The following is a 12,512-nucleotide window of genomic DNA, read 5'->3' as shown; positions in this document are numbered from 1 at the left end:
ATGATTTTTCATATGTAGGAACCCAAAAATCTTATCCGAAAATATTATCCAAATTAATTGTTTAAGTAAACAAAGTTGTGAAAAAAAAACAAAAAAATGAATAATATTTGCCATGGCAAGCCTAAACTGCTGGAAACACACTTTGCTAAGGGGTAGGGCAGCCACTATTTACATGAATAGTAGCTGCCTAGGGCTCTTGCCATAGCAAGGGGCTAACTGGTGGAAGTGCTTAGGGAAGAATGGGAGGTTTATGTTATGGCTTATGCCGGGAATTCCTTCCTGCGTTGGTATGATTTGGGCATGGGTGTCGGGTTGGGAATCTGTGGGTGGTCCGGTAATCTTTGTATGCATTGGCAGTGGGGATCAATTAGGAATCGATTGGACTTGATTTGTTGATGATGCGAATTGTGATGAGGAAATTGAGAAAATTAACATTTAGGTGGTCAAATTTAAATTCTAGCCTAACTCTAGTTACTAAAAATGTAACTACCCCTGAAAAAAAAGACATTTTATGTAGTCAGTGGTCACGTAGTATCGTTCTAGGGCTTCGATTGATTCCTTTGTTATACACACCACACAATCTCATAAAACCCACAAAAAAATAGAGAATTTGTTTCTTTTGTTTTTTTGTTGGAGCAGATGATTCTATTTATAGAAGCAACCTAAAAGACAAAAGATAACAAAACCATCAGAAACCCAAATGTGAGAGGCGGAGGCAATAGCGTAATCTTTAAAAAAGATTTGAGGTCTGAACCAAACACATGGAAACAAAAGAAGAAGAAAAAAAACAGAGGAATCTTGGACGCCTCTTCAATCGGCTCAGCTAAATAGCATTGCCAATAACCGAAATCAGCAACCTACAAGAGAAAAAGAAAATCAGAAAAAACAGGACGAAAAAAACTGCAACTAAATTAGAAAAAGAAAAAGTGGTTGAAGAAACTTAAAAGAACGATGAAAAGAAAACCTAGTGAAAACCAACTGGATATTTAAACAAGAAGGTAAAAGGTTAAAGTAAACAAACAAAAAAGGACAAAAGGACAAACCAAAGAGAACACTAGAAAACGAATCCTGAAGCACTTACCTAGGCATCTGCAAGTTAAAAACTTGCAAAATAGATGGCAAAACAAGGAAATAGGAGTTAGGTATGTGGACCAAGGGAAACAAGCAAAAAGAATAGAAACGAAGACAAAAAAACAAAAGAAGCAGGCTGAGAAAATAGCAAAAGCCTCAATAGAATTATAAAAGTTACACAAAAAAATTTAGGGGGCGTTTGATATCCTATTTAAGTAGGTAACTCACAAACTTTGATTTTTTTTAAAAACAAGGAGTTCTTAAATCATTTAGGGCCTTTTGATATCCTATTCAAATAGGGAACTCCAAAACTTTGATTTTTCTTAAAAACAAGGAGTTCTTAAATCTATTTTAAAGATTCAAAAACCTGTTTGGTATTCAACTTGAAAATTGTTTTCAAATCTTAAAAATTTGAGCTTGTGTGTTGTTAGGAAAAAACTTAAAAAATAGATATTTTTTTGTTTTTAATAATTGGGGTGTTTTTTAGTTGTTCTTGAGTTTGAGTTTTTAAACATAGGGCTACCAAACAGGTTTTCTTTGTTTTGGACTCAAATTCTATTTTTGAGTTTAAAAAGTTGAATTTAAGTTGAATTCCAAACATGCCCTTAATTATCAAAAGGTCGGGATGTACTTAGGTGGAGCTGTGGATTCGGAAGACAATTGTAACATGGATTTTGTCTCTATGTTGGACTTAAAAGATTCGGATCTGCTATACTTGCTTTCACATGTGGGCGCCTAGGAGCTAGGCTGGGCCTTTGTTATAATTTATAAATAGTATCATTGTAGCTATACTCAAGTATTTTTATTTATTTTTTCAAAATTGTATAGCAGCATGGCTATACACGGGTTTTATTTTATATTTATTTCGAAATAGTATAGCCTCACGGCTATACTTTTTTGACACATGGGTCCCTTTTTTATATTTTATTAATCATTTTTTGAATTAAACCGGATTAGTTAATTATTTATTTATTTATTTGAATTATTTTTAAAATTCAAATATCATATAATGTTTTTGTCTGATTGGGTTTGCCCTTATTTGATACATGTATGCACTCTCTTTAAACACAAGCCTTGGGTCTGTATAATTACATCAAATTCGCAAAGAACATTCATATCATCATTCATATATAGCCTCAGAGATAAACACATAAATTTCGCCAGAAATCAAAACCCTACTTCCAGGACTTTGATTTAGATAGTTGTATCCTGGTGGAGCAAACACCTGCAGAACTACAAACACTGAGTAGGGGTGAACTTCAGTTTCAAGGACATTGCAATTCTGCAAGCCTCATCTGCAAGAACAGTCAATTTTTAGTTTACTGCAATATGTAATTTTATTATATTATTTTTTGTTTAATTAAATTATTAGAATAATATTGATTGTTGTTCCTCCAACAAATTTCACTCAAGAGAACAAATTAGATAAAAGGCAAACATTCCCACACACACAAAAAAAAAAAAAAAATTGAACTCTCACATTGATTTATTGTGAAATTTCTCTATTTTCAATATCCACTTTTGATATGTTGAAATAAGCCAATTAATATCAATAAAGTATAAACTAATGCAACTAGGAGGGTACCTTTTTTATAATAAAAAATTAAAAAATAAAAGGTATAGCTGTGTGGCTATACTACCGTGTTCATTTATTTATTTTTAAATAGTATACCCGTATGGCTATACGTAGTAGAGCCGCGCGGCTATATTTAAAAAAGAGAAAAAAAGAAAGAAAGAATAGTATAGGCTATTTAGAGCTCAATTTAGCCTTTTCTATTCAAAGGCAATTTAGATTCCCCTTCTTTACACCTTTTTCTTTGAGTAATATTAGAAGCATGATAATTGTTAAAATGCTGATAAACTAATGCTGCGTGGCTAAAATGTGGTTAAAAACCTTTTGAATTGATGTTCCCGAGAGTATAGCCCAAAATGCAGAAAGCGAGCGGAATTTACTTCATGAGCAGTATGTTTGTGGGACAGTGTGATCGTGATTTGTCATGTAAAATCAAGGCAGATATTCATTTGCTTAATTCCCTTTAAGCCTTTGGTTCAGATAAACCTGGATGTTCCAAATATAACTGCACAGATAGAGGTTCGCTCCTTATCGATTTAATAGGAGTTATTAATGGAGGCTGTTGCCATTGCTGTGTGTCCGTTGGAATCCATAACTCTGCATCCTTACTTGTACTTGCCTGAGGCAGGGATCGAAAGTACGCGGTTATCTCCACCTGCAATCTGTTATAAAGGAAAGGACTACACACCTAGCAGCAACATCTAAAGGAAAGCAGACATGAAAAAAAAATCCAAACCATGTTCATGCGCTCAACAACCACCCAAGCATATGGTCAATACTCAACCAAATAAACCAAAGCATTTGATAGAAAGTAGCAATTTTAAAACGAAAACCAAACGGAACTACAGCATTGAAAAAGAATTATATCAAATAGTATTCTAAGAAAAAACTACAACGCTGAAGGAAAAAAATAACATAAAACTTACCCTGGGGAAGAACCCGTGTAAGGGATTCTGCGAAAGGAAGCTTGATAAAAAAGGACCTTAGTGAGAACTCCAGGTCAGCTTCTTCCACCCTTGAGCCATAAGACTGATTCACAGTGAGCTTAAACATAAATCTTTCCACAGGGATGCTATCACTGTTAAAGAAAATAACTGCTACTCTTTCCACCAGACCCTAGTTTGTAAAATTTACGTCCGTTTTAGTGAAAATGGTACATCACCGGAATAAATACATTAAACGAATAAGAAAGACTGCATCTTTCTTTAAAAAAATCAAAAAGAAAAAAAAAAAAATAATCCAACCCGCCCAGCCGCCCAGACCCGCCTAGGCGGAATTTTCGAACACATGAGATATATGAGAAATTTTTGAAGAAACAAGAAAGAAAAAAGTAAACAAGAAAGAAAAAAGTAGAAGGAAATAAATGAGTAAAGGGTCAACCTTTTGGATGAAAGGATGAAGTCCCGAGACAGCAGAATGGATATAATCTCTGAGTTCAGGATGACGAGCGCTATGAACCACCAAATTCGTAGATTTCCTTCTTTCAAAAGCACCTTTGTTCTAAGCTCATATGCAATTTGAAAACTGGGTTTTGCTTTCTGGGTTCCCCCGATAACGAAGAAAAACAGAACTCAAAACCACAACCTTTTTTCTCAGCAACCAAAACGAGAAATGGGTTTAGAACAAACCTGGAGGGTAAATTCATTTGAGGAAAACGATTGAAGTGATTGCCACCTCTAGGAATTCAACCAGAATTCGAGCTGTCTCACCTAATAACCAAAAACTGAAGACGAAAACATACCAGAAGTAAAGAGGTTTTGAAACCTTGAGGAGAGTGATTATCTTTGAAAACTCTGTTGAATAATATTAAGGGGTATAGCCGAACGGCTATAGATTAAAAACATTTCTATTTGTACAATATAGCCGCGCGACTATACGTTTGGAATATACAGAGTATAGCCGGACGGCTATACCTTTTTACACACCCTAAATGGTATAGCCGAACGGCTGTACTCCGGATTTTTTTAAAATAAAAACCGTATAGCCTTTCGGCTTTACTGGGGTCCTTTTTTAAATTCTTTTTTATAAATAGTATAGCCGGGCGGCCATACGCAGGATTTTTTTTAATTAAAAAAAGTATCACCTCACGGCTGGAATGGGATCCTTATTTTACTGGTTTTCATGAATAGTATAGCAGCGTGACTATAGGATTTACATATACAATGATCTTTTTTTTTTTTTTTGGTAATTGTTTGTTCCCCCATTTTTGTACTCCACCGATGTGGGATTCCAACATCTATTAAATAGAATTACCACACTCTAATTGTTTGATCCCTTTTTTTTTTTTTTTTGGTGAGCATCGTTAGCTTGTACGGGACTTGGCTCTAATACCATGTTGAAAATTTGGATCTGCCCGTTGGGTCCCACTCTAACAACACCGATACTGTCCCCACTTTACCATCCGCCCAATCCGTCAGGTGTGGGGTTTTTATCACAAAAGGCCTCAATATTAGTTAGAGTGTGGTAATTCTATTTAAACCATTTGTTTTCTTTCACTCCACCGATGTGGGATTCCAACAGTTCTTAACATACAAATCCTTCTTCTCCCTAGGAACATAATTTGGACCCATGATTCTAACCTTCAAACATGTCTGGACTTTACCAGCAAAGACACGACCAAACACAAAGAATCAACCCTTGTCAGATGGGGGGAATCATCCTAGATACATAAAGCATAAGGGGCCCTTCAAGATCACAGTTCTGGATAGCATTTGCATATTGATCATCAAGGGGACCCTCGTACAAGTTCTCAACACGGTATCTCTGGGCAGTTGAAGTAGAGGGAAGGTGAAAAATGATAATTTGCAATAGGGCTGGTAGCCAGGTCTGCATGACACGCTTCATCAACGCCTTCCCCATCAGCTCCTTTTCATCACTCTTCATCGTGACACCAAGCTTTGTCAACATGGGCCACAACTTGTCCTTATGATCATTCATACAGGTGTTGATAATCTGCTTGATGGGTTCATAACAGAACTGAACGAAACCACACTTGCAGGTAGCAGAACCAGTGTTCTTGCTGGTCCATTTCTTGGTAGCTGGGTCAAAGTAGTTCGCACCCCAGAGCCTTTCCATCATCTTTGATTCATCAACTCCAAACTTGGATGCATACATCTTGGCAAAGTTGGTCAGAGTAAAAGCCCATCTGTGCAAACCAGCTGAAAAGGCGACTGTTCCTTTCTCTGGATAGACCTGGACATCACCAAGAAGGGGGTCTTCGTATGTAGCCATTATGACATTAGCATTCTCAATAACCCTTTGGAATGCTCGGTAAGCCTCCTCTCATTCGACCTGGAGCTCAAGGAAGCACCTGTCCATCTTGTTTACAGTCAAAACAGGCCTGGTCTTTTCTCCAAAGGCTTGACGAAGCAGAGTCTCTGTTTGGACACAAACACCCTCAATGCAATCAACCACCACAAGTGCACCATCAGTAATACGAAGAGCAGCTGTGACTTCAGATGAAAAGTCAACGTGTCCAGGGGAATCAATGAGATTGATGAGGTACTCATTTCGGTTTCTCTCCCCCTTGTAGCTCTTCAAAGCTTCATCAGTCATCTCACAGTAGAGAGATACCAGTAGATTTGATTGTGACACCACGCTCTGCCTCATCTGCCTCATCTGCACGGGTATCTGTCATGCGGACATCACCAGCAATTTCTTGTGCAATGATACCAGCAGCAGCAACAAGAGAGTTGGTAATGGTTGACTTCCCTGCATATTAAAATTCAGTACCATTATAGCTATGAACAAGCACACAGGACATTGAAACATGAACAAGAATGTAATGCAAATTTGAAAGCAAAAGGACAATTATACATTTGAGCAGGGCATAGATACAAGAAAGCAGCTCAAATTAACTCAAACAGAACACTATTAAGCACTCCATTATGAGCAGGTGAGTGAAAATAATGTTACAAATATAAGAATTATCAAGTGAAAAAAGTTATCGATACCATGATCAACATGTGCAATAACGGACGTATTGCGAATGTTATGCTTGTAGTCCGTAATCCTACGGAGTTCCTCTGCTGTAAACCTCACCTGCACATATCAATAATATCTCTCCATTAAGAATTACGAAATTAACAGAGTAGCCCAACAACCAGTAAGCTTAGATTTGATAGATTACACTTACACTTACCATCTTGACTAGTATTAAAGAGAAACCACCAATTTGTAATTATAAGGAGGTGAACCACCTGAAAATTAAAACCATAAAGATAATGAACCGAGGGCTCAATTGAACATTCAAGCAAGAAATTCAAGTAAATATCTATGAATACCCTCTACTTTGATAACTGTTACTGTATCAAATATAAGGAGGAGGAGGTGGAAGAGAGGTTTTTTTTTTTTTTTTTCTTTAGATTTTTAGTTTTTAATTTATTTAGTATTTTATTTAATTGGACTGTTTTACCCCTATGTAACGGTAGGACCAATGCGACGATTAATAAAAGTTGGCGGACCATTTGAATGAATAATTTAGTTAAGAGACCAAAATGCAACTTAGGTATAAGTTTGAGGACCATTTTGGGAGGAGAAGACGTGCTTATGGCACATAACCAAATTATTTAGAGCTCAATAATCAACACTAAAGGCGTTTGTTCTTTTCTATTCAAGGGCAAATTAGATTTCCCCTTCTTTACACTTTTTTCTTTGAGTAATATTGGAGGTATCCACTCATTGCACCAACTAATGTGATAGTGCTTTAGTTGTTGTCCAAATGGGGAAGACATTTCAACAACTAGAACGACTTAAACCCACACAAGCTGTGCAAATACATTTTGAACTCATATTCCAACATAAAGGAACATTCATTTCTTTCACAAAGCATGATAAACTAATGCTGAGTAGCTCAAATGTGGTAAAAACCCTTTTGACTTGATGTTTCCCTGGACTTGGGAGATTACAAACAACAATCCCTTCGAGTAAAAGGAAAAGAGATTTAGCTATCAGAAAAGTAATTTTGTTATCTCATAATATACTGTAAATTGTAATATGTTAATCACCCCCAGCTTTCTCCAAAGTGTTGTGCTTATGCTTTACCCTTCATCTTGAACAAAATTTCTACCTTTGTACCCTGTAATCTCATTCTTATTGGATAACAACTTTACAATACTAAGCACTGAATTATTGTGGTTTATACACCAAAATGCAGAAAGCGAGGAATTTACTTCATGAGCAGTATGTTTATGGGACAGTGTGGTCATGATTTGTCATGTAAAATCAAGGCAGATATTCATTTACTTAATTCCCTTTAAGCCTTTGGTTCAGATAAACCTGGATGTTCCAAATATAACTGCACAGATAGAGGTTCGCTACTCATCGATTTAATAGGAGTTATTAATGGAGGCTGTTGCCATTGCTGTGTGTCTGTTGGAATCCATAACTCTGCATCCTTGTACTTGCCTGACGTAGGGATCGAAAGTACGCGGTTATCTCCCACCTGCAATCAGTTATAAAGGAAAAGCTTACACACCTAGCAGCAATATCGAAAGGAAAGCGGACATGAAAATCCAAACCATGTTCATGAGCTCAACAACCACCCAAGCATATGGTCAATACTCAACCAATTAAACCAAAGCATTTGATTGAAAGTAGCAATTTTAAAGCGAAAACTAAACGGAACTACAGCATTGAAAAATAATTATATCAAATAGTATTCTAAGAAAAAACTACAACACTGAAGGACAAAAATGAACATAAAACTTACCCTGGGGAAGAACCCGTGTAAGGGATTCTGAGAAGGGAAGCTTGATAAAAAAGGACCTTAGTGAGAACTCCAGGTCAGCTTCTTCCACCCTTGAGCCATAAGACTGATTCACAGTGAGCTTAAATATAAATCTTTCCACAGGGATGCTATCACTGTTAAAGAAAATAACTGCTACTCTCTCCACCAGACCCTAGTTTGTAAAATGTACGTCTGTTTTAGTGAAAATGGGACATCACCGGAATAAATACATTGAACGAATAAGAAAGACTGCATCTTTCTTAAAAAAATAAAAATAAAAAATAAAAAAAATCCAACCATTGCCTTGGACTACTTAGGCCGAATTTTCGAACACATGAGATATATGAGAAATTTTTGAAGAAACAAGAAAGAAAAAAGTAGAAGGAAATAAATGAGTAAAGGATCAACCTTTTGGATGAAAGGATGAAGTCCCGAGATAGCAGAATGGATATAATCAGGGGCGGCCCTGGGGTGGTGCAAGTGGCGCCACCACAGGGCCCCCGATTCTTAAGGGCCCCCGGAAAAAAAATTCTTTATATTATATATATTAATATTGCAGGAATTGTATATATACTATAGCGTGCTAGATATTTGCAAAAAGGCGTCTCTGCCAGAGTTCAAATCTTGTTGAAGGCGGTCTATTTCCTGTTTTTATATTATTTTTGCATTATAACTAAAAGCTTTACATAATTATTAAATAAATTATAAAAACAATTATAAAAAAAAAACAGAAAGCCTTGAAATAAAAGGAAACATCGAAGCTAACCACATGAGGCCTGAAAAAAATAATAATTAAAAAAAAAAGCTAACCACAGGAGGAGTGCATATATCTCCCAAACACTTTCTACTCCTTACGTATCAATCGTTCTTAAAATATAAAAAAAATATAAAAAAAAACTTTGTGGCTTCTTCTTTCTCTTAAACTCTAATTTTCTGGTAAGTAATCATCATCATTCATCAATCTCTCTTTTGTTCTTTTTCCAATCCTTTGACAATTTTTGTTATTATTTCAATTTCAGGAATTTCAACACCAAAAAGAGAAAACCCTAATTCCTAAATTCATAAAGACCACTCAAAATCAAATAGTCAGATTCAAATTTCAGGAATTTGTGTGCAACTACTCTTTAATTTGTGATTGCCAATTGTTTCTCCTATTAAACACAGATTGCTTATTGGAAGCAGCAAGGGACCTTGTAGGGGCACAATGAGCTTATTTTTGTACCAAACATTTAATTTTGTCAAATAGAAACATTTAAATTTTTATGAATTTGATTTCTAATTGTCATTACATATTTATTCATGGTGACTTTTAGTTATAAAAAAATTGTTTATGACATTAAGTTATGGCAAATTTTTATTTATTTTATTTTCATACTAGATGTGAGGCCCCAATTTAAGTTTCACACAGGGCCCTGAAAATCTCAAGGACAGCCCTGGATGACGAGCGCTATGAACCACCAAATTCATATATTTCCTTCTTTCAAAAGCACCTTTGCCCAAAACCAACCATCAGTGAAAGCAGTTGAGAACTGGGTTTTGCTTTCTGGGTTCCCCAGATAATGAAGAAAAACAGAACTCAAAACCACAACTTTTTTTCTCAGCAACCAAAACGAGAAGTGGGTTTAGAACAAACCTGGAGGGTAAATTCCTTTGAGGAGAACGATTGAAGTGATTGCCACCTCCAGGAATTCAACCAGAATCCGAGCCGTTTCACCTGCACCATTTTCAATTTTAATTATACTCATCTAATAGCCCAAAAATGAAGACGAAAACATATCGGAAGTAAGGAGGTCATTGAAACCTTGGGGAGATTGATTATCTTTGCGGTCCATCTCTACAGTATGGAAGTGCGGTAACTTGGAGTTTTGGTTTGGGAATTTGAATGGTTTCGTACCTTGGAACTTGCAAACTGTGTTGAATAATATTTGGCGGGCCTGACAGAGAGCCCATGGAGACCCGCCTCCTCTTTATTTATTTATTTATTTTAAATTTAAATTTAAATTAATTAATTAATTTAAATTAATTAATTATTTATTTATTTAAAACAAATATTAATGGGAGGAGGGAGGCAGTCCAAATTGCTCTCTCTTGGGATACTTGGAAGAGAAATGGAAGTACAACTAGATCAATAGTTTGTTAAATTGATGACTTCAGTATTTTCTTTTAATATAAGCGATACTCTAAATTATACACGATAGTTAATTGTTAGTCTAGCATAGTATAGTAGAGTCTGAATTATAAATCCTTCAGAAAATGGATAAAAGAAATCTATAAGAGGATAATTGTAATTTATAGGCTTAAATTTTTGAGTCTTTATGGTGAGGAGTAAAATGAGAGGTAAAAAGCTGGTTTAGGAAAACCAAACATATTAAAATAGCTAAAGACCGAAAATATTGTAGCGCAATCTCCTCAAACTCGGATAGCGGGGTCATTTGCTCCTTCAAGCCCTTCCTCTTGCGGATATCTGTAACAAGCTGTGCAGCCTGGTCAGACGACATCATCTCCCAATGATCAAACACACATTGTGGGAAAGCCTGGCCTGAAGTCGCAGCCCTCAACTGACCGGAGAATCTGAAAGACTCAATGACAGGGAGGTAGGCCTTGATGTTGTAGAATGGGGTACCAGGCCTCTGCATTTCCTCAAACACATGCCCACGTTTCTGGTTAACAACACAGTAGATGCCACCAAGAGCCTGCTCCGGAGCTTGGATTTCGACGAGATATACTGGTTCAAGGAGCCTTGGCTTGGCAGTGAGCTGGGAAGCATAGATGACCCTCCTAGAAGTGGGAATGACCTGACCACCTCCTCTGTGGATTGCATCAGCATGAAGAACCACATCACAAACTTCAAAGCAAATACCCCTCATGTTTTCTTCCGCCGATGCACCTTCCTTTGAAGCCCACTGGAAACCAGCAAGAACAATGTAGTTCTTAATTTCATTAAGGTACTGAACTCCCTCACACATATCCACTACCATGTTAGGACCGGTGGTCTCAGGGCCAAAACACCAGATTTTCTTAGCAAGATCTGTTGAAGTTGTCAAAGATCCTAGTTGATAAGGTTCCTTTGTTTTAGGGGCTTATTCCCTGAACGTGCTAATAACCCTCCTATACTTGAGGGACAAGTTTGTTATCTTGTTTTGAGTTAGTAAATTACCACGACTCTAGGTTGATGTAGTCGTGGGGTGTTATTTCACTTTCCTGTTATTGTAAGGCTATTTAATAGTCAGTTATTGTCTTTCAATTCAATAAGGATGCTTCTGAGTTTTCAGTGCAATATACCCAGTGTTCACAAAACCTCTCGATAATCTAGTTAGTTTCAACATTTGGTATCAGAGCAACATCACGGGGCCTGACCAAAAAAAAAAAAAACACTGTTGCTTGTGTGAAAGAACAAGAACATGACATCCGAGAATGGCTTTGTGCAACCTGCCATCCCGAGACTCGATGGGCACTACGATCACTGGAGCATGCTTATGGAAAACTTTCTACGCTCCAAGGAGTATTGGAACCTGGTGGAGACAGGATCCCCGCAGCCGGAGGAGCCGACTCTGATGCGCAGAAGAAGGCAATCGGAGGAGCTGAAGCTGAAAGACTTGAAGGCCAAGAACTATTTGTTTCAGGCCATTGATCGCTCAACCCGAAACGATCTTAAAGAAGGACACGGCGAAGGACATATGGGATTCTTTAAAGGATACAAAGGAACTGCGTGTGAAGCGTGCTCGCTGCAAGCACTTCGAAGGAGTTCAAGTATTGCATATGAAGGCTGGAGAAACTGTCGATGGCTATTTTGGGAGGACACTCACCATAGCCAATAAGATGAGGGTGCATGGAGACAGAATGGAAGATATAGTGATCATTGAGAAAATTTTGAGGTCTATGACTTCAAAATTTGATTATGTTGTCTGTTCGATTGAGGAGTCGAATGACTTGGATACTCTATCTATTGATGAACTTCAGAGCAGTTTGCTTGTGCATGAACAAAGGATGAGTCGACATGTGATGGACGAACAAGCTCTCCAAGTTACCGCTGGAGTCCAACAAGGAGGAAGAAGTGGTGGTCGTGGCTCTTATCGAGGAAGAGGAAGAGGAAGGGGTAGATTTGGGTTCGACAAATCTATCCTAGAATGCTACAACTGT

General features: G+C 37.1%; 3 long non-coding RNA genes and 2 pseudogenes across 5 annotated transcripts; all 5 read right to left on the bottom strand.

Annotated features, from left to right (window-relative positions):
• Positions 1-2,839: 2,839 nt before the first annotated feature.
• LOC103325666 (uncharacterized) lies at positions 2,840-4,402 on the bottom strand. 2 transcript variants are annotated; one of them, XR_016125379.1, is made up of 3 exons: positions 4,273-4,402; positions 4,025-4,182; positions 2,840-3,760 (listed from the first exon to the last, which is right to left on the bottom strand). It is a non-coding gene; the product is annotated as an uncharacterized LOC103325666 (long non-coding RNA). The 2 variants fall into 2 exon arrangements; XR_016125380.1 differs by having other exon boundaries at positions 2,840-3,263; positions 3,571-3,760; positions 4,025-4,395.
• Positions 4,403-4,728: 326 nt separating this feature from the next.
• On the bottom strand, positions 4,729-7,727 carry LOC103325665 (elongation factor 2-like; annotated as a pseudogene). Its single transcript, XR_016125647.1, has 3 exons — positions 6,780-7,727; positions 6,598-6,685; positions 4,729-6,355 (listed from the first exon to the last, which is right to left on the bottom strand). The product of XR_016125647.1 is annotated as an elongation factor 2-like (transcript).
• A 156-nt stretch (positions 7,728-7,883) lies between these two features.
• LOC148918713 (uncharacterized) lies at positions 7,884-8,828 on the bottom strand. The gene is made up of 3 exons (XR_016125648.1): positions 8,781-8,828; positions 8,355-8,544; positions 7,884-8,087 (listed from the first exon to the last, which is right to left on the bottom strand). It is a non-coding gene; the product is annotated as an uncharacterized LOC148918713 (long non-coding RNA).
• A 979-nt stretch (positions 8,829-9,807) lies between these two features.
• LOC148918712 (uncharacterized) lies at positions 9,808-10,302 on the bottom strand. The gene is made up of 3 exons (XR_016125649.1): positions 10,174-10,302; positions 10,006-10,086; positions 9,808-9,862 (listed from the first exon to the last, which is right to left on the bottom strand). It is a non-coding gene; the product is annotated as an uncharacterized LOC148918712 (long non-coding RNA).
• A 367-nt stretch (positions 10,303-10,669) lies between these two features.
• LOC148918711 (elongation factor 2 pseudogene) lies at positions 10,670-11,400 on the bottom strand (annotated as a pseudogene).
• Positions 11,401-12,512: the final 1,112 nt, after the last annotated feature.

The sequence above is a fragment of the Prunus mume genome, linkage group LG3 (genome assembly GCF_029339155.1).
Source record: "Prunus mume cultivar Tortuosa linkage group LG3, ASM2933915v1, whole genome shotgun sequence".
NCBI lineage: Eukaryota > Viridiplantae > Streptophyta > Magnoliopsida > Rosales > Rosaceae > Prunus > Prunus mume.
The sequence above is the reverse complement of the archived record's forward strand: the minus strand, read 5'-3'. Positions and strand labels throughout refer to the sequence as shown.